The sequence below is a fragment of the Coregonus clupeaformis genome, chromosome 16 (genome assembly GCF_020615455.1).
Source record: "Coregonus clupeaformis isolate EN_2021a chromosome 16, ASM2061545v1, whole genome shotgun sequence".
In the NCBI taxonomy this organism is placed as follows: Eukaryota; Metazoa; Chordata; class Actinopteri; order Salmoniformes; family Salmonidae; genus Coregonus; species Coregonus clupeaformis.
Genome location: NC_059207.1, coordinates 39,764,690 through 39,783,367, shown reverse-complemented (window position 1 = coordinate 39,783,367; position 18,678 = coordinate 39,764,690). Strand labels below are relative to the sequence as shown.

Below are 18,678 nucleotides of genomic sequence, written 5' to 3'. Positions count from 1 at the left end.
TGTGCCAGTAACCGAAAGGTCGCTGGTTCTAATCCCAGAGCCGACTAGGTGAAAAATCTGTCAAAGGTGCCCTTGAGCAAGGCACTTAACCCTAATTGCTCCTGTAAGTTGCTCTGGATAAGAGCGTCTGCTAAATGACAAAAAAAAAAAAATGTTTTAACCATGTAAAATACCACTGTTGGTCACTGAAAACTCCTTGACTTCCACCTCAGGTCTTAACAGGTCAGGTTGTCAGATCTGTTTCTGCTTTATGGGTTGGCTAAAGCACAAACAAATCTGGCAACCAGGCTACAGGTCTACCATATGAAGATGTTGGTCACAGGTAGCTACATTTTTCTTTTCATGAGAATTCTGATCTGTAACTGAAAACTGTGATTTCTGTTTGACTGATTTCATCTCAACTCTGACCATTGCCCATGGGGGCCTACTGTTAATAAGGGCTCAAATATGGCTGCCATTTACCTATTCAAATGTTATTTTTATATTTTTTGTGATGCAGATTGTTAAGAAAGACAAATTGTTAATGTTTAATATCGAGTAAGACCATAGCGGTACAGTGAATGTAGTGTATTTTTTAAAATACATTTGCAGATATATTTTTTTAAACATGCATTGTTCTCATGCCATGCTTGTTGCCATGCTTGTTATTAAACATTTTAAACAAATACATATTTTACTTTACTCCACCTGTTCCCCATATTCTTAGGGACCTCTTTCTCTGCATCGATAACTGTAACCAAAGAACTGCTGAACTAATGTTACTGTAGTATGAAATCAAATTATTGATGCAAGGTTTTAGCAGAATGTTTTACAGTACACTATGTTAATAACAGCTACATTATGTCTTACCAACTGACTGAAGTACCATTTCATACCAAAAAGTTTGCCTCAGCTTCCTTAAACAGTCTGAAGAACAAAATACAAAGCAGCTTCCTTCTGACAAATCTTAGCAAGACGTGGCATTTGGCGCCAGCTGTGGCTTTTACAAAAGCCTCCAAATGGATTAATCACTGAAGCCATTGAACTGCCTGTGCTTCCATAGACCAGTGATGTATAGGAAGCTAAATAGCCAATAAATCACACAGATAGGACTTAGCCTAAATACTTCCTCTCTATCAAAGTGCCCTCACCAGTAGGACTATAGCTGGCAGAGTTGGTGACTTGGCAGTTGAATAAAGTGTAAAACATTTACCTACATAGATGTGATAGCTGGCCTCCCGAGTGGCGCAGTGGTCTAAGGCACTGCGATGCAGTGATAGCTGTGCCACTAGAGATCCTGGTTCGAATCCAGGCTCTCTCGTAGCCGGCCGTGACCGGGAGACCCATGGGGCGGCGCATAATTGGCCCTGCGTCATCCAGGGTAGGGGAGGGAATGACCGGCAGGGATGTAGCTCAGTTGGTAGAGCATGGCGTTTGCAACGCCAGGGTTGTGAGTTCAATTCCCACAGGGGGCCAGTATGAAAAATAAAATAATGTATGCACTCACTAACTGTAAGTCGCTCTGGATAAGAGCGTCTGCTAAATGACTTAAATGTAACGTGATAATCTTCATGAGAATGATATACACTGAATATACAAAACATTAAGAACACCTGCTCTTTCCTTGACATTGACTGACCAGTTGAAAGCTATGATCCCTTATTGATGTCACTTGTTAAAATCAGTGTAGATGAAGGGGAGGAGACAGATTAAAGAAGGATGTGTGCCATTCAGAGGGTGAATGGGCAAGACAACAGATTGACGTGCCTTTGAATGGGGTATGGTAGTATGTGCCAGGTGCACCGGTTTGTGTCAAGAACTGCAATGCTGCTGAGTTTTTCACGCTCAACAGTTTCCCGTGTGTATCAAGAATGTTCCACCACTCAAAGGACATCCAGCCAACTTGACACAACTGTGGGAAGCATTGGAGTCGACATGGCCAGCATCCCTGTGGAACACTTGACACCTTGTAGAATCCATGCCATGACAAATTGAGGCTGTTCTGAGAGCAAAAGAGGGAGGTGCAATTCAATATTAAGAAGGTGTTCCTAATGTTTGGTATACTCAGTGTATAGCTGCCGAGTAAGTCAACTCTACTGTACACAACTTACTAAACATATAAGTCCATCTACGGTAGTATCCTGTTGTCTGGCTACAACCCAGTTGGCCCCATTGAATGTGGCCTGAGACACTATCTGTGTATACTCTACTCTCTGCTTCCTTGTGAGAGTGAAATTATTCATATTTATTCAGACAGCATTCGGCCTGTGGGCAGCTGGGAAATGATGGCTAATGAAGCTGTACATTACATACATAAATAGTAAAGCAAGTGTTTTTCAATCCTTTGACACAGCTCATCTTAACTGTACTAATAGAACATATCCCATGCCCCCGACACAGGCCTGAACAGAGTATAGTGTCAGTGTTGAGGCTCAGCGCTCACATACAGGGTAGGCTAATGGTGCAGAGGGCATTTAGCATCACTGATCACATAGCCCATCTAGAGTCGTATGATGGAAAGACACAGTAGACCATCCCACGGCTGCAGCTCACCGTTGTCAGACTCTCCAGAGATATAAACACGCGCACACACAAGAGCAGAGTGAATTATGCAGCGTGCGTCAATTTACTGTGTGTATTTACACAGACAGTCTCTGTCCCGTTTACTGTTCCATGAGGCCCATGATCTATGTGTTTATAGAGTGAGGTAGCTAAACACGCCTAGTTTCTTTCAGACCCCACACAGGGCCTTACAGAGCGCTTCTTGTGCAAACATTCAGAAACATACAAAAAACTTCAATTGTAGAACTTTCAACACCTGGACTAAACCTACATGCTAATGGTAAGAGTGATTGGGAAATTGAACATAAATACGTTCTTCCTGTCTAACGTAAACTGTTGAAATCAACCAAAAAGGTTCAAGTAATGATGACAATGCATTTTTCTTGCGAGAGGGATATGAAGAACAATCAAAAACGAACCCACTCAAATGATAAATAGTCGATTGCCTTTTACCTAAATTGGTTCTACTTTGTACCTCTGAAATGATTAAAGACCCAGAATGTAATATTTCAAGGCTCAGGGCTGTTTCAACATGTCACTGCTTCCTTTCAGTAATAAGACTTCAGTGTTTGCAAACCAACGTTACGTAATGTTTTAAATGCTATTAGACTAAGCTTCTTCTGTATACAAACCAAAGGGCAGTTAAGGATATTGAAAACATCCACATTTTCTTATGAAGAGATAATGTGAACATAGTGGCACTCATGACTGGCACATAGAAAAAGGACCACTCTTACAGGTTGCATAAATCTACATCAGACTAACCAAAACAATGTGCAGTGTCATTGCTCAGCTCAGTTTCCCACAGAATGTGTCACGTTATGGCACACACACAGAGATCTCATTTCAATTAATGTCAGGACTATCACATTAAAATCACAAAATATTTTCCTTCACTAAAATGGTTGAAATTCCATCGTTCATTGGCATGCTCCAACTGAAGAAAAATCACCTTGCTCTCTAAAACGTATTAATCTTCTGCCCGGCTCTGATATTACCGTCATTCATCATATCGTGGTGGGTAAAACTGCCTCTTCCTGACAGCTCAGGTAAGCCTTCCTCATTCTTTAAGCGTAGACAAAAAAATCCTCTATGCTACTAGACATCTTTGTCTTGACCTCTGATGGGATCGCACCACAAGGACTTTGAAAAATATGTTGATGATAAATGACTGAACACAAGTCCATATCTATTCTATAGACATCCTACAACAGAGGCAACGACAACCTCTAAAGGTCCAGAGATTTCCTTTCCTGATTAAGGTTAAACTCCTTGTTGTCTACTGGTATGTAGCCTATGCTGAAATTCAAATACTATGTGAGATGGTCCCCTTTTCTAATAGAGGCTGCAATATGATCAATACCCGTAGCATATTCCAGCCTCTATTAGAAAATGGGACCGTTTTAAACAGTTAAACCAAAGGGAAAGTTTTTGGATTTACAAACTACAGACCACTAAATACCCTGGTTTAAATGAAGATATGGATTTCTCACCCTTCCTGTAGGGTTGTGATAGGTCCATTTGCTGTCATCTAGTGGACATTGTGCTCAATTACCCTCAGCTACGTTTAGACTGTTGTTGTTCATGTTTTGCTGGTTTTTAGTGTACTATGGAATATATTGCTTTCTTATTTTTGACACTTTTCCAAGTAATATTTAAGGTTAGAACTACCTTTCTAAGTGTTCTGATACTTCTAACTTGGAGTTGTATTTGTATGATAACATAGTTACTGTATTTCACTTTTTAATGTGTATAGTATTGCTTACTAGGTGTGTCCAATCAAAAAAAAGGACAACAAACTTGGGAGATAAGATTAGAGACTTGATGTCAGATCTTTATATTGTAGAGAGATGATACACGTTTGCACACACAAGTAATGCAGCAATTTGAAACAAAAGATAGCATAAAATGCAAAGTCCATGACAAAGATTAGTATATGTACCTGTCTGTGTTCAGGTGGTTAAGACTGTTTAGAGACGCATGGCAACGGCTGCCCCCGGCTCCTGCAGCTCCTGGTCCAGGAGGCAGAACAGCATGGCACATTTGTTGCGTTGGGGGGTTTGGCCCAGGGTGTGGTGCAGTCGGGCCTGCAGGTAGTGGACGTCACGGAGACGCTCCTTACAGTCCAGCATGGAGAAGTAGGCTACAGCCTCACCCAGCGTCTGCACAGCCTGGCCCAGACCTGGAGGGAGACAACAGGGAATCAGACGTTGGGGTTGTGTAAATGTTCAAAATTGTAGTGTAATTCTCATTGCTGGTACTGCTTATGTGACTCAAAAGAAAAATACGATGCTGAAAGACTCCTATGTGTACTCAAATGGTAAAGTTATCATAACCACCAACAAACGTGTACATTTCTTTGAGATAGTGATATGAAGTTTTGGTGTTGGGGATGTGTGTTACCTGCATGCCTCTGACCTTTGGGCCGGGACCCAGCCATGGCCATCTGCCAGCAGGCTGCCAGCAGCAGAGCTCTGCCCTTATCCATGACTGCTCCGTTGGCCAGAATAGACTCATGAAGGACAAATGGCTACCCAGACTATTTGCATTGCCCCCCCACCCCTCTTTTACACTGCTGCTACTCTCTGTTTATTATCTATGCATAGTCACTTTAATAACTCTACCTACATGTCCATATAACCCCAATTACCTCGACTAACCGGTGCCCCCGCACATTGACTCGGTACCGGTACCCCCTGTATATAGCCTCGCTATTGTTATTTTTACTGCTGTTCTTTAATTATTTGTTACTTTTATTTAGTATTATTTTATATAGTATTTTTTGAGATTTTTTTTGGTATTCTTTCTTAAAACTGCATTGTTGGTTAAGGGCTTGTAAGTAAGCATTTCACTGTAAGGTCTACACATTTACATTACATTTTTACATTTTAGTCATTTAGCAGACGCTCTTATCCAGAGCGACTTACAGTTAGTGAGTGCATACATTTTTATTTATTTTCATACTGGAATCGAACCCACAACCCTGGTGTTGCAAATGCCATGCTCTACCAACTGAGCTACATCCCTGTTGTATTCGGAGCATGTGACAAATACAATTTGATTTGATTTGATTTGCTCCAGCACTCCCAGCATCAACTGGACAGGGTGACAGAAAACAACACAAACTATTGATGGAGTTTTTAAATATAACCCAGTATGAATTTCCTTGTTTTGCCTACATGTGGGAGTTTGCTTTGCATACAGTATGCAGTTCCGTCTAAGGTCAAAGGATTGAAGATTTGTATATCTGAGAATATGTGTGTATACCGAGCAAACAATGGTGTTGGCCATAACAGGCGTGTGTTGTGTTGACCTGAGTGAAGGCCAGGTGCAGGATGGTCTCAGAGGCCAGGGCCTGTAGGTGGCGCTGTCTGGCCAGAGCCTGCAGCAGGAGAGCAAGGGCTGTGGCAACACCTGACGACTCTCAATGCAACTCTGCAGTGGCCAGCATCACCCTGCACAAGGCATACACACAAATATAAACACAGCCACACAACCCTTACCCAAACAAATAGCTTTGACAATTTGATAAATACATATTCACACAACATTCTAGGACTCCATCGACAGATGAAGTCTGGTGTTTGCATTTAGTGTCCTGGCTTACCTGATGATCATCTCTGTGTACTTGGTCTTCTCACTGTACAGCTGCAGCCTCTGCAGGATATTGTACACTTCAGTGGTCCAGTTCAGCGCCTTCAGCACTTGAGCTTTCCTGTTAACATGACACATACACAGGTAACTGCCAAAATAAAGGAAACACCAACATAAAGTGTCTTAATAGGGCGTTGGGCCACCACGAGCCGCCAGAACAGCTTCAATGCACCTTGGCATAGATTCTACAAGTGTCTGGAACTCTATTGAAGGGATGCGACACCATTCTTTGACGAGAAATTCCATCATTTGGTGTTTTGTTGGTAGGTGTTAACCAATGCTGGAAGGGAGGCCCCGAGTGAAAAAGTTTGGGAACCCTTGAACTAGAACACTGGAAGACTGTGTAAAGGTGTTCTGTGTTCTGAGTCAAGACACTTCCTTAGCTATAAAGACTCTCTGTTTTGTTCAAGGCAGCAATGGCTGTGACATGGGTTCTGCCAAGTGGTATTTCCCATCCTTCATAGCTGTGTCAAACTGGATCTTGAGGTCACATAGCATCCACAGCTGGGTGATAGATGACACAAACCTTTAGAATTCACTAAAGTCCACTTCATACCAGCCATGTCAGTGCCATTGCCTACTATAAGGAGGCAATGGTGTTTCTGTATACTATATCAATAGAAAAGTGCCAAACATGGTGATCGAGGTCAAGTCTAAAGTTGATGGATAGAGATAAGTAGGAGTTCAGATTGCCTCACCTTGGCATGTTGGGTGTGAGGGGGAAACTGCTCCTTCAGATGCTTCAGGACCTCAGACACAGCCCCATACAAGCCCTGGAGGAACATGTAACTAAACCAAGTCTCACTCACAGTCAGTACCAGTGAACATCTCCTGAGGAAAAAAAAGAGGACTGAGCACGCCCCCATTCTCATCGACGGGGCTGTAGTGGAACAGGTTGAGAGATTCAAGTTCCTTGGTGTCCACATCACCAACGAACTATCATGGTCCAAACACACCAAGACAGTCGTGAAGAGGGCACGACAAAGCCTATTCCCCCTCAGGAGACTGAAAAGATTTGGCATGGGTCCTCAGATCCTCAAAAAATTCTACAGCTGCACCATCGAGAGCATCCTGACTGGTTGCATCACCGCCTGGTATGGCAACTGCTTGGCCTCGGACCGCAAGGCACTACAGAGGGTAGTGCATACGGCCCAGTACATCTCTGGGGCCAAGCTTCCTGCCATCCAGGACCTCTGTACCAGGCAGTGTCAGAGGAAGGCCCTCAAAATTGTCAAAGACTCCAGCCACCCTAGTCATAGACTGTTCTCTCTGCTACCGCACGGCAAGCGGTACCGGAGTGCCAAGTCTAGGTCCAAAAGACTTCTCAACAGCTTCTACCCCCAAGCCATAAGACTCCTGAACAGCTAATCATGGCTACCCAGACTATTTGCACTGCCCCCCCACCCCATCCTTTTTACGCTGCTGCTACTCTGTTAATTATTTATGCATAGTCCCTTTAACTCTACCCACATGTACATATTACCTCAACTACCTCAACTAGCCGGTGCCCCCGCACATTGACTCTGCAACGGTACCCCCCTGTATATATAGCCTCCCTACTGTTATTTTATTTTACTTCTGCTCTTTTTTTTCTCAACACTTTTTTTGTTGTTGTTTTATTTTTTACTTTTTTTGTTAAAAATAAATGCACTGTTGGTTAAGGGCTGTAAGTAAGCATTTCACTGTAATGTCTGCACTTGTTGTATTCGGCGCATGTGACCAATAACATTTTATTTTATTTTATTTTATTTTATTTGAGATGTAATCTGGACCACATCAATGCTTGTGAAACAGCCCTGAGGGAGATGTGACAGTGGGACAGAAGACAGATAGGGGTGGAGACAGAGATAGTGGGAAGAGGTGTACTAACTAGTAAATACAGTATCTGTTCAGCATGCAGCACAACCAGGTGGCAGAGGGCCACAGCAAAGGCCTCTGTGTTGTTCTGCTGGACCCAAAAGTTGACCTACTCCAGGCTGTTCATGTTCAGAAGGAGCTAGGCCTGCTGCTGAGTGTCAAGGGGTGCTGAAGGTGGGTGTGGTGCATGAATCAAGCGCAGGACGCAGAAGCTCAGTCCAAAAGACTTTAGTGCAATATTCACGTAGAAAATAAGCACAATAAGCCCGAAGGCGAAATCACGGCGCACACAGGCGTCAAACAAACGGCGCACTAACATGTGCGAAAAACCTCTCCAAAACACTGGAGGGAAGTACGTAGCTCCAACACGAAAACAGAAGAGCAATCACACACAAAGACAAACCCAACCAACGAGAACTAAATAGGACACTAACGAGGACTAACAAGACACAGGTGTACAACATAAAGACAAAACCAAACGAACATGAAACATAGATCGGTGGCAGCTAGTACTCGGGGGACGACGACCGCTGAAGCCTGCCCGAACCAGGAGGAGGAGCAGCCTCGGCCGAAACCGTGACAGTACCCCCTTGACGCGCGGCTCCAGCCGTGCGCCGACCCCGGCCTCAGGGACGACCAGGAGGACGCGGAGCAGGGCGCGCGGGATGGTCCCGGTGGAACTCCGACAGGAGAGATGGGTCTAGGATGTCCCTCCGCGGCACCCAGCACCGCTCCTCCAGGCCGTACCCCTCCCACTCCACGAGATACTGGAGACCCCCCATCCGGCGTCTGGAGTCCAAGATGGACCGAACGGAGGAGTCTCTCCTATCTCATTGTCCTGGAGTGGACCAGCTACCACCGGCCTGAGAAGAGACACATGGAACAAGGGGTTAATATTCTTATACTCAACAGGTAGATGTAACCTATAACACACCTCGTTCAATCTTCTCAGGACTTTAAAGGGCCCCACAAACCGCCGACCCAGCTTCCGGCAGGGCAGGCGGAGGGGTAGGTTTCTGGTAGAGAGCCAGACTCGATCTCCGGGTGCGTACACCGGCCCCTCACTGCGGTGGAGATCGGCGCTCGCCTTGTGACGAAGGACGGCCCGCTGCAGGTGGACGTGGGCAGCGTTCCACGTCTCTTCCGAGCGCATCATCCAATCATCCACCGCAGGGGCCTCGATCTGGCTCTGCTGCCACGGTGCCAGAACCGGCTGGTAACCTAACACACATTGGAAGGGGGTTAGGTTGGTAGAGGAGTGGCGGAGAGAGTTCTGGGCCATCTAGGCCCAGGGAATGTACCGTGCCCACTCCTCAGGCCGGTCCTGGCAATACGACCTCAGAAACCTACCCACATCCTGGTTGACACGTTCTACCTGCCCACATTACTCTCGGGTGGTACCCTGAGGTAAGGCTAACCGAGACCCCCAAACGCTCCATGAACGCTCTCCAAACACGGGAGGTAAACTGGGGGCCTCGATCAGACACTATATCCTCGGGTACCCCGTAATGCCGGAAGACGTGGGTAAATAGGGCCTCAGCGGTCTGTAGGGCAGTAGGAAGACCCGACATAGGGAGAAGACGACAGGCCTTCGAGAACCGGTCCACAACGACCAGGATGGTGGTATTCCCCTGAGAGAGGGGAAGGTCTGTCACAAAATCCACCGAGAGGTGGGACCATGGTCATTGTGGAACGGGCAGGGGTTGTAACTTACCCCTGGGCAGATGTCGGGGCGCCTTACACTGGGCGCACACCGAGCAGGAGGAGACATAAACCCTCACATCCCTAGCAAAAGTAGGCCACCAGTATTTAGTGCTAAGGCAATGCACTGTCCGGCCAATACCCGGATGTCCAGAGGAGGGTGACGTGTGAGCCCAGTAAATGAGTCGATCCCGAATCTCGAGCGGAACGTACTTCCGACCCTCAGGACACTGTGGAGGGCTGGGGTCGATGCACGCAACGCTCGCCGATTTCGGCATCGACCTCCCACACCACCGGTGCCACAAGGCAAGACTCCGGTAGTATGGGAGTAGGCTCAACGGACCTCTCCTCCGTGTCATACCGCCGGGACAGTGCATCTGCCTTACCATTCTGGGACCCAGGGATGTACGTGATTTTAAAGACGAACCTGGTGAGAAACATACTCCATCGAGCCTGGCGAGGGTTCAGTCTCCTCGCTGCCCGGATGTACTCCAGGTTCCGATGGTCAGTCAAAATGAGGAAAGGGTGTTGAGCCCCCTCAAGCCAATGCCTCCACACCTTAAGGGCTTGAACTACAGCTAACAGCTCCCTGTCCCCAACGTCATAGTTACGCTCCGCCGGGCTGAGCTTTTTAGAGTAAAAGGCACAGGGGAGGAGTTTAGGTGGCGAGCCGGACCGTTGAGAGAGAACGGCCCCTATACCTGCCTCAGACGCGTCCACCTCAACCTGAAAGGGTAATGCGGGATCCGGATGCGCCAGCACCGGAGCCGACGTAAACAGGTCCTTCAGTCTCCCAAAGGCCCTGTCCGCATCAGCTGACCACTGCAGGCGCACCGGACCCCCTTTCAGAATGGACGTGATGGGAGCTGCCACCTGTCCAAAACCCCGGATAAACCTCCGGTAGTAATTCGCAAAGCCCAAGAACTGCTGCACCTCTTTTACAGTGGTTGGGGTTTGCCAATTACGCACAGCGGACACACGATCCACTTCCATTCTCACCCCTGACGTGGACAACCGATAACCCAAAAAGGAGACCGACTCCTGGAAAAACAGACATTTCTCTGCCTTGACATATAGGTCGTGCTCCAACAGCCTCCTCAATACACGACGCACCAGGGTTACATGCTCGGCTCGGGTAGACGAGTACACCAGAATATCATCAATGTACACGACCACCCCTTGCCCCTGCATATCCTGGAAAATGTCATCTACGAAGGATTGGAAGACTGATGGAGCATTCATCAACCCATATGGCATGACAAGATACTCGAAATGACCTGACGTGGTACTAAACGCTGTCTTCCATTCGTCGCCCTCCCTAATGCGCACCAAGTTATACGCGCTCCTGAGATCCAGTTTTGTGAAAAACCGCGCTCCATGCAATGACTCCGTCATGGTCGCAATCAGAGAGAGTGGATAACTGTATTTCACAGTAATCTGATTGAGACCACGGTAATCAATGCACGGGCGCAACCCTCCATCTTTCTTTTTCACAAAAAAGAAGCTCGAGGAGGCGGGAGAAGTGGAGGGCCGAATGTATCCCTGTCTCAAAGATTCGGCTATGTAAGTCTCCATAGCTTTTCTCTCCTCTTGAGACAAAGGATACACATGGCTCCGTGGGAGCGCTGCTCCTGCCTGGAGATCAATCGCACAATCCCCCTGTCTATGAGGAGGCAACTGCATCGCCCTAGTTTTGCTAAACACGAGAGCTAAATCCCCATATTCAGGCGGAATGTGCAGTGCGGGCACTTGGTTTGGACTTTCCACCGAAGTCGCCCCCACGGAAACACCCAGACATCGCCCCTCGCACTGAGCAGACCACCCATCGAGAGCCCTCTGTTGCCACGAAATAGCAGGGTTATGGGTGCTTAACCAGGGAATTCCCAGCACCACTGGGTACGCAGGAGAGTCGATCAGATACAGCTGTATAGTCTCTTCATGACCCCCCTGCGCACACATCCTAAGTGGCGCTGTGATCTCCCTGATCAACCCCGACCCCAACGGGCGGCTATCTAAGGCATGAATGGGAAAAGGTTTGTCAACAGGTAGGAGAGGGATCCCTAAATCTAAACAAAACTTCCGATCAACAAAATTCCCAGCTGCGCCTGAATCTACTAGCGCCTTATGCTGGGAATGAGGTGCAACCTGTGGAAAACAAACAGGTATACAAAAGTGCGCAACAGAAAGCTCTGGGTAAGTGGGACGTCTACTCACCTGGGAGGCCCCCAGTGCGTGGCCTGTTGTCTTCTCCCCGGAGAACCCTCCCCAGCACCTGGCCGCAGTGTGCCCTCCACGACCGCACTTGGTGCAGGAGACAGGCCCCCTCGGGCTCCTCCTCCTCCTTTCTCTAGCGCCGGCACCCCCGAGCTCCATAGGGCTCGGCTCGGAGGTGCCGGAGGGCGAATGGACGGACCCCCCTCGGGACGTCCCACGGGTGGCCAGCAGGGTGTCCAGACGGATGGACATATCGACCAACTGGTCGAAGGTAAGATGGGTATCCCTGCAGGCCAACTCACGTTGAACGTCCTCCCGTAGGCTACATCGAAAATGGTCGATGAGGGCCAGTTCATTCCACCCTGCGTCCGCCGCTAGAGTCCGAACTCTAGAGCAAACGCCTGTGCGCTCCTCCTCCCCTGTCTCAAGTGGACTAGACGCTCCCCCGCCGCTTTGCCCTCAGGTGGATGGTCGAACACGGCCTTGAAGCGACGGGAGAACTCGGCGTAGGAGATGGTGTTGGCGTCCATCTTCCTCCACTCGGCGTTAGCCCACTCCAACGCCTTGCCCGTGAGACAGGAGATGAGGGCGGAAACGCTCTCGTGTCCCGAGGGCACCGGGTGTACAGTGGCCAGGTAGAGCTCCACCTACAGGAGGAACCCCTGACACCCGGCAGCTGTTCCGTCATACGCCCTCGGGAATCCCCCTGGGTTCCGGACCTGGGACTGGTGGACCGGCCGATGGGGTTGGCAGGGTAGGTGGAGGCGTGGGTACCCCGCTGGCCTCCCATCGGTGCAAGGTGTTGATGACGTCCTGTAGAGCGGTCCCCAGTTGTCGTATCTGGTCATCTTGGCCGCGGACATGCTCCTCGAGCGACTCAGGCGTAACTGCAGATCCTGCTGATTCCATTCTGGTGTGTGATTCTGTCAAGGGGTGCTGAATGTGGGTGTGGTGCATGAATCAAGCGCAGGACGCAGAAGCTCAGTCCAAAAGACTTTAGTGCAATATTCACGTAGAAAATAAGCACAATAAGCCCGAAGGCGAAATCACGGCGCACACAGGCGTCAAACAAACGGCGCACTAACATGTGCGAAAAACCTCTTCAAAACACTGGAGGGAAGTACGTAGCTCCAACACGAAAACAGAAGAGCAATCACACACAAAGACAAACCCAACCAACAAGAACTAAATAGGACACTAACGAGGACTAACAAGACACAGGTGTACAACATAAAGACAAAACCAAACGAACATGAAACATAGATCGGTGGCAGCTAGTACTCCGGGGACGACGACCGCCGAAGCCTGCCGGAACCAGGAGGAGGAGCAGCCTCGGCCGAAACCGTGACACTGAGCCATGGTGCTGGAGGAATGCATATGTTTAACAGGACATGACAGAACAGGGATGTTACAGACACGCAGTCAGTGAATCTGTGTTGGATTAATTAAATTAGTCAAGACTTGACATCAAGAATGGACATTCACTGTCTGTGAACTGCGGTTCACATTTCTGCCAAATATGTGACTGACAACCAGGTTTTATTATTTTATATTAAACTCATTGTGGTTAGAATTGTTTATGCTTAGTGTGGATTCCTTATGTCAGGTAATATCAGAATAAGTGAAGGAGACCCACTTCTTGCCATATATCCTCCATATGGATGTAGTCTGAGCCAGGCTGATGTCTATGAACTCTGACAGGCTGTGCCTCCAGTGCAGGATGTCTGTGTCCTTCAGCGCGTCCATGAGCTCATGAGCTGTCTTGCCCTGAATTGACCCCTGCTGGACCAGGGACTGAATGCCCAGAGATGCCAGGTACTGAAGAGAGAAAATAAAATGAAAGGAAAGCCCCTCTGAAATCAAATTTTATTTGTCACATGCTTCGTAAACAACAGGTGTAGACTAACAGTGAAATACTTACTTACGGGTCCTTTTCCAACAATGCAGAGTTACATACACTACCAGTCAAAAGTTTGGACACACCTACTCATTCAAGGGTTTTTCTTTATTTTTACATTGTAGAATAATAATGAAGACATCAAAACCATGAAATAACACATATGGAATCATGTAGTAACCAAAAAAAGTGTTTAACAAATCAAAATATATTTGAGATTTTTCAAATAGCCACCCTTTGCCTTGATGACAGCTTTGCACACTCTTGGCATTCTCTCAACCAGCTTCATGAGGTAGTCACCTGGAATGCATTTCAATTAACAGGTGTGCCTTCTTAAAAAGTTAATTTGTGGAATTTCTTTCCTCCTTAATGCATTTGAGCCAATCACTTGTGTTGTGACAAGGTAGGGGTGGTATACAGAAGATAGCCCTATTTGGTAAAAGACCAAGTCCATATTATGGCAAGAACAGCTCAAATAAGCAAAGAGAAACGACAGTCCATCATTACTTTAAGACATGAAGGTCAGTCAATCCGGAACATTTCAAGAACCTATAAAGTTTCTTCAAGTGCAGTCGCAAAAACCATCAATCGCTATGATGAAACTGGCTCTCATGAGGACCGCCACAGGAATGGAAGACCCAGAGATACCTCTGCTGCAGAGGATAAGTTCATTAGAGTTACCAGCCTCAGAAATGGCAGCCCAAATAAATGCTTCACAGAGTTCAAGTCACAGACACATCTCAACATCAACTGTTCAGAGGAGACTGTGTGAATCAGGCCTTCATGGTCGAATTGCTGCAAAGAAACCAATACTAAAGGACACCAATAAGAAGAGACTTGCTTGGGCCAAGAAACACGAGCAATGGACATTAGACCTGTGGAAATTTGTCTTTTGGTCTGGAGTCCAAATTGGAGATTTTTGGTTCCAACCGCCGTGTCTTTGTGAGACGCTGTGTGGGTGAACAGATGATCTCCGCATGTGTATTTCCCACCGTAAAGCATGGAGGAGGTGTTATGGTGTGGGGGTGATTTACTGGTGACACTGTCTGTGATTTATTTAGAATTCAAGGCACACTTAACCATGGCTACCACATGATTCTGCAGCGATACGCCATCCCATCTGGTTTGGGCTTAGCGGGACTATCATTTGTTTTTCAACAGGATAATGACCCTACACACCTCCAGGCTGTGTAAGGGCTATTTGACCAAGAAGGAGAGTGATGGAGTGCTGCATCAGATGACCTGGCCTCCACAATCCCTCGACCTCAACCCAATTGAGATGGTTTGGGATGAGTCGGACTGGAGAGTGAAGGAAAAGCAGCCAACAAGTGCTCAGCATATGTGGGAACTCCTTCAAGACTGTTGGAAAAGCATTCCAGGTGAAACTGGTTGAGAGAATGCCAAGAGTGTGCAAAGGGCGGCTATTTGAAGAATCTAAAATCTAAAATATATTTAGATTTGTTTAACACTTTTTTGGTTACTACATTATTTCATATATGTTATTTCATAGTTTTGATGTGTTCACTATTATTCTATAATGTAGAAAATAGTAAAAATAAAGAAAAACCCTTGAATGAGTAGATGTGTCCAAACTTTTGACTGGTACCGTATATATATTTTTACACACAAAAAAATAGTGACACGAGGAATTAATACACAGTAAATAATTAATAACAATAACGAGTTAAAATATCATGGCTATATACAGGGAGTAACAGTACCGAGTCGATGTGCTGGGGTACAAAGTAATTGAGGTAGCTATGTAGATATAGCTAGGGGTAAAATGACTAGGCAACAGGATAGACAATAGAAAGTAGCAGCAGCGTATGTGGTGAGTGTGAATGTTTGTGTGAGGCATCAGTATGCATGTGTGTGCGTGTTGTGTGTGTGGGCGTATGTAGTGTGTGTGTGTTTTTGTGTGTTGGGGTGTCAGTATAAGCATGTGTGAGTGTGTGGGTAGAGTCCAGTGTGTGTGTGCATAGAGTCAGTGCAAGAGAGTTAGTGCAAAAAAGGGTCAATGCAGGTAATCCGGGTAGCCATTTGATTAGCTATTTAGCAGTCTTATGGCTTGGGGTAGAACCTGTTCAGGGTCCTGTTGGTTCCAGATTTGGTGCACTGGTACCAAGGGGGGTGGTAATGTGAGAGTTAGTAAACACCTGGATCTACTGAACTGCCATAGCCTCTCAGTTTCCTGAATCTATTGGATAAAACGGTAAGTAAACCTGGAGTGCTCCAGTCTCATCTGCAGGCTCATGCTATTCTTACCGGTAGACAGAAGTGGGCAGCCATTTTCACAGAGTCCTCAGTTAGCGCAGAGCTGTGTAAAGCCAACTCTGAAAGAGATACAAATACATTCATGGATGATTACACAGGTACAGTATTGGTGCTGAGAAAGTGACATAGACACTGACCAACCTTGACTACACATTTTGTGTAAATACTTTATGTTGGGCATATAACACAAAAGTAAAAGCTCCTACCAGGCAGTGCTGCAGGCACACGTGATAATTTGACTCCTGGTCGATGCGGATAGCCTCCTGTAGAGCCAGGTCAGCCTGTTGACTGAGTCAAGAGTTGGAGTTGATTTTCATTTTGCCATGATATTGCAACTGATAAAATTGCAACTGATATTGATACAGACTACAGACTTTCCATATCTATGCCCATCACTACTCACTAGTGTCCAAAGCGACAGTGCAGTGCTGCCAGGTTGAGGGCAGCGTAGCGGAGACTTCTCCCGTAGCCCTCATCCCCGTTGCTCTTTCCCTCGCTCCCCGACAGGATGAGGCAAAGTAATGTAACAAACTGTGGGTGGAGATGAAGATGTCCTGGACTCGCAAGCTGTTCAGGTAGCTCAGGTAATGCTGCAGAGACACAAAACAGGTGCCTCAGATACAAATCAGATTCACAGAAAACCAAAAGCTCACTTCTAGTTTCAGACAAATTTCCTGTCATGTTTGTTTGAGTGAGTCCATATTAATTGATAGTAAAGCCTCACCGCCTCAGCAAAGTCAGGGTTGTTCAGCTCATCCTGCAGGGCAGCTGGCTTCATGGCTTTGTTCTCATCATTCTTTAAAAGGTACGCCTGTCTAGCAAGGAAGTACACTGCTTGCTTGGGGCGTCCTCAGTTCTATAGAACAAAAAAGGTCTCAAATAGGGAAAACGAGAAATGTGCAAACTGCAAAGGATAAACTGATGACACAGTACTCCCCTCTACTACCACCTCTACTTTTAATTATACAAACCTTAGCTCCGACTCATGCAGCGGTGCTGTGTCCAGCTCCTCCTTCTCCATGCTCTCCCCTACAGTGTCCTCTGTGCTGGTGAGGTCCATGTCAGAGTCATCTGCAGCCAGGGCAGGCAGCCCCACCTGGCCATGGCCATCACCAGGCTGGGTGTAGTGACTCTGGTAGTAGTGCTGCAGGGCTTTGTACAGTTTGTACACCTGGCTGAAGGACTGCTTGTTGTAGGCCAGGAGCATGCGTCTCATGAACAGACCTAAAAACATACAGAGGACGCTGTCATGATGAGAGACTAGCATTCAGTGAGCAATCTGTCCCATAAATTCTAAGTAAATTCATATAGCAGTGCTCTCTAACTAGACACAGTGCTCATTTGATCCAACCCTTAGACCCTTGGATCAAATTATGTGTACTTGCCAACAACACTGGTCTTAAATGCCTCAGAATCAATAGCACTGAAAGGAGTGGGGAGGGTGGCAAAGAAGCATTCCATGTCCTTCAGCTCTCCATCAGCCATTTCATGTAACCTGTAAGGATAAAATGTGTGTGATGAAAGAGCAGATAACATGCAGCACTGACCTCTTACGTTACAAATAGGCCTAGGTCACTGCAATTGAATCGAGGACTCATCCATACTGGCATCTCACAGCATATGCTGTTTGAAGGCACAATTCTTCCACAGTCTTCAGGTATTGGCCATGAATCAAGTCTGGACCCTGATAGACAGACAAAACCTTTGATAAAGAAAAGCAAGCAATTGACAGTGGAAAGTTGAAGTTGTAAAGGTGATCAATAAGCTATTCCGACCTGTTGTAGAGGCAGGATGAGTTTGTTAAAGCGCCTTCTTTCCTGAAGAGCAATTGTTTTTGACGTGATCATCTGGTACAGTAAGGCCAGAACGGAGATGTTGTACGGAGTCACCCAATCATTAATGCCAAACACATTGGCATGGACCACATTGGTCATCATTGGGTTGAAATATAAACTTTAATGTATGCTCGACATTGTTTAAATTGAAACGTTACCTAGCTAGCTTCTAAATATTATAAGGTTACCTTTCAACAATGTTGTATGAAGTCAAATAATCAAGAAAAACATGCAACAGTTCGCAAACCATGTTATCGAGCTAGGCTGATTTCATTGCTTGTTAGTTAACTACTTGAGAGACTAGTGTGGTGTCTAAGGAATTTATGACTTTGCTAACGTTTGCAAATGGTATCTTGGAGGATGTTGATTCAGCTTAGGGAAGCATCTGGGGAGCAGTTTTATAGGGGCACCCCATAAAACAGAGGAAGTCTGTTGTGTGGAGTCATGGGATTGGTCTCTAGGGAAAACCACCCATATCATGTTAAAGATTATAAATACTTGGTTGAGACAAAGGAGGACAGAACAACATATTATTTTGGGTCATTGTTCTCCAGATGCCTGCAGATGTCTGTAAACTTACGCTGAAATCTTGTGATATAAATAAACCTTTATAATCAAAGTGCAGTGTAAGCGGACTCCTTGTTCTAACAGCATAATTAGCATTATCCTTTAGAAACAACACTAGCTAACTATCTTATATTGTTG

General features: G+C 46.4%; 1 pseudogene; it reads right to left on the bottom strand.

Moving 5' to 3' along the window:
• Positions 1-4,511: 4,511 nt before the first annotated feature.
• Positions 4,512-18,111, bottom strand: LOC121583955 (annotated as a pseudogene).
• Positions 18,112-18,678: the final 567 nt, after the last annotated feature.